The sequence below is a fragment of the Harmonia axyridis genome, chromosome X (assembly GCF_914767665.1).
Source record: "Harmonia axyridis chromosome X, icHarAxyr1.1, whole genome shotgun sequence".
Taxonomy (NCBI): domain Eukaryota; kingdom Metazoa; phylum Arthropoda; class Insecta; order Coleoptera; family Coccinellidae; genus Harmonia; species Harmonia axyridis.
The window spans coordinates 36,206,365-36,209,555 of record NC_059508.1 but is presented as its reverse complement, the minus strand read 5'-3'; the positions used below and the strand labels follow the sequence as shown (position 1 = coordinate 36,209,555).

General features: G+C 41.9%; 1 non-coding gene across 1 annotated transcript; it reads left to right on the top strand.

The window, feature by feature from the left end:
• The first annotated feature begins 2,467 nt into the window (after positions 1 to 2,467).
• On the top strand, positions 2,468 to 2,586 carry LOC123688348. Its single transcript, XR_006749876.1, has one exon. It is a non-coding gene; the product is annotated as a 5S ribosomal RNA (ribosomal RNA).
• Positions 2,587 to 3,191: the final 605 nt, after the last annotated feature.

The window sequence follows — 3,191 nt, the reverse complement described above, 5'->3', positions numbered from 1 at the left end:
AAGAATCGTTCACCCAAACCTTATCCCCTATATATGTCAGGAGAACCCAAGGTTCCCCTCCAGACACGATTTAGCAAACTTTTCCCGATCGATCCGACCCACCGAGGCCGTCTCGACCGTCCGCTGCGCCTACTAGGGCCGATTTCTTCGGACTCCGATCAGAAAATATACCGATGCATGTCGTTAACACCTAGTCCGCCCTCGTCCGATCTATCTAAACAGTCTCGACGCACCCAACACTCTTTCAAAGTCGGATACTCGGACTCAATCTGAAAATGGACCGATGCATGACGTCAACACTTAGCCCGCCTCGTCTGATCTATCTAAGCCATCTCGACCCACCCAACACGCCTTCCAAGTCGGATCACTCGGACTTCGATCTGAAAATCTCCGGACTCATTTTTATGAATATCCCCAGTCAGTAAGAACGTTATTTCGCCAATATATACCAAACAATAAACCATATTCCAATAGCTGAACCAAAAATATAATTCCCGATCCAAACGTTCTGCATCGCCCAACGCGACCACCTTCCCTATATATGTCAGGAGAGCACAGGGTTCCCCTCCAGACAACACTTACGCTCTATCCCCGACTCTCGGTCGATCGATAGGCCAGGTCAGCGGTGTCTGTTTCGGCCGAAGCTCGGACTTTGGTCAAAATTTCGATACAAAATTTGAACCAAGATAGATACAGATATGATTCCTTCTTAAATATACGTTGATTATCGAACAGAATATGGTAAATATTTTGCGATGACCGAGGATTTCATGAATTTTTTTTTTTTTTTCGAAAAAATTTTCTATTATCGGAATTTCCTCAAATTTCATTTGGTTGCCTCCTAATGCTTATTAAAAATGATAACCAACAATCAGAATCATTATTTATCATTTATTTCAATTTTTATAATGAAAAACGTTCACGTCCTTTCGCGCCTCTCGATCGTCGTTTACGTGATGCATCGGTCAGCCCTAGTTTACGTGGTGCATCGGTAAGATCGAGTTCACGTTCTGCATCGGTCTGCCCGAGTTTACGTGGTGCATCGGTAAGATCGAGATTACGTGTGCATCGGTAAGATCGAGTTCACGTTCTGCATCGGTCTGCCTGAGTTTACGTGGTGCATCGGTATGATCGAGTTTACGTTCTGCATCGGTGTGATCTAGTTTTACGTTGTGCATCGGTAAGATCGAGATTACGTGAAGCATCGGTATGATCGAGTTTACGTTCTGCATCGGTCTGGACTCTGAGATATATTTTCGACGTGAAAATGTTCCGATACAACTTTTGAACCAGGATAGTTAGAGAGATGATTTTTTTCTGGGATGTACGTTGATTGGGGAATGGATTGTGGAAAATAACTTGCCATGACCGAGGTGTTCTCGAATTTTTTTTTTTTTTCGAAAAATATTTTCTGATTTTGGATTTCACTCAAATTTGATTTCGTTGCCTTCTAATGTGTTCTAAAAGAGTAAATCAGTAATCAGAATCGAAAAATATTTTTCGGATTTTTTTTTTTTGAAAAAAAATTTTCTGATTTTGGAATTTCCTCAAATTTGATTTGGTTGCCTTCTAATGTGTTTTTAAAGCGTAAATCAGTAATCAGAATCAATATTCATTGTCGACTTTAATTTTTTATAAGGAAAAATGTTCACGTCCTTAAACGCCTCCCCATCATTAGCCCGAGTCCAGTCGATGTCAGTCCCGAGCGGACGGTGTCAGATACTACCTATCGCCCCGGTCTGGACTTGGCGAGGTATTTCGACGTGAAATGTTCCGATACAACTTTTGAACCAGGATAGTTAGAGAGATGATTTCTTCTATGTTGTACGTTGATTGTGGAATGGATTGTGGGAAATAACTTGCCATGACCCAGGTGTTCTTGAATTTTTTTTTTTTTCGAAAAAAATTTTCTGATCTTGAAATTTCCTCAAATCTGATTGCGTTGCCTTCTAATGTGTACTAAAAGAGTAAATCAGTAATCAGAATCAATATTCATTGTCGACTTTAATTTTTATAAGGAAAAATGTTCACGTCCTTAAACGCCTCTCCATCGTTACCCCGACTCCAAGACGATGTTAGACCGGAGCGGACGGTGTCAAATGCGACCGATCTCCCCGGTCTGGACTTAGCGAGATATTCCGACGTGAAATGTTCCGATACAAAAATTTAACTGTGATAGTTAGAGAGATGGTTCCTTTTGTGATGTACGTTGATTGTGTAATAGAATATGGAAATAAACTTGAGATGACCGAGGTCTTCTGGGATTTTTTTTTTTTTTTCGAAAAATATTTTTCGATTTCGGAAATCCCTCAAATTTCATTGAGATATGTCCTAATGTGTTCTTAAAACTTAAATCAACAATCAGAATTAATATCCAAAAGTTATTTCATTTTTTATAAGGAAAAACGTTCACGTCCTTTCCGCTCCCAAAAAGTGAGATATCATAGAAAATATCGCTATATTTGTTGTTTACGGCCATACCACGCTGAAATTGCCAGTTCTCGTCAGAACACTGAAGCCAAGCAGCGTCGGGCGCGGTTAGTACTTGGATGGGTGACCGCTTGGGAACACCGCGTGCTGTAAGCTTTTTTTTTACGTTCTGCATCGGTCTGCCGAGATAACGTGGTGCATCGGTATGATCGAGTTTACGTTCTGCATCGGTAAGATCGAGATTACGTGATGCATCGGTAAGATTGAGATTACGTGGTGCATCGGTAAGATCGAGTTTACGTGGTGCATCGGTAAGATCCAATTCACGTTCTGCATCGGTAAGATCCAGTTCACGTGGTGCATCGGTAAGATCGAGATTACGTGGTGCATCGGTAAGATCGAGTTTACGTGGTGCATCGGTAAGATCCAATTCACGTTCTGCATCGGTAAGATCCAGTTCACGTGGTGCATCGGTAAGATTGAGATTACGTGGTGCATCGGTAAGATCGAGTTTACGTGGTGCATCGGTAAGATCCAATTCACGTGGTGCATCGGTAAGATCCAGTTCACGTGGTGCATCGGTAAGATTGAGATTACGTGGTGCATCGGTAAGATCGAGTTTACGTGGTGCATCGGTAAGATCCAATTCACGTTCTGCATCGGTAAGATCCAGTTCACGTGGTGCATCGGTAAGATCGAGATTACGTGGTGCATCGGTAAGATCGAGTTTACGTGGTGCATCGGTAAGATCCAATTCACGT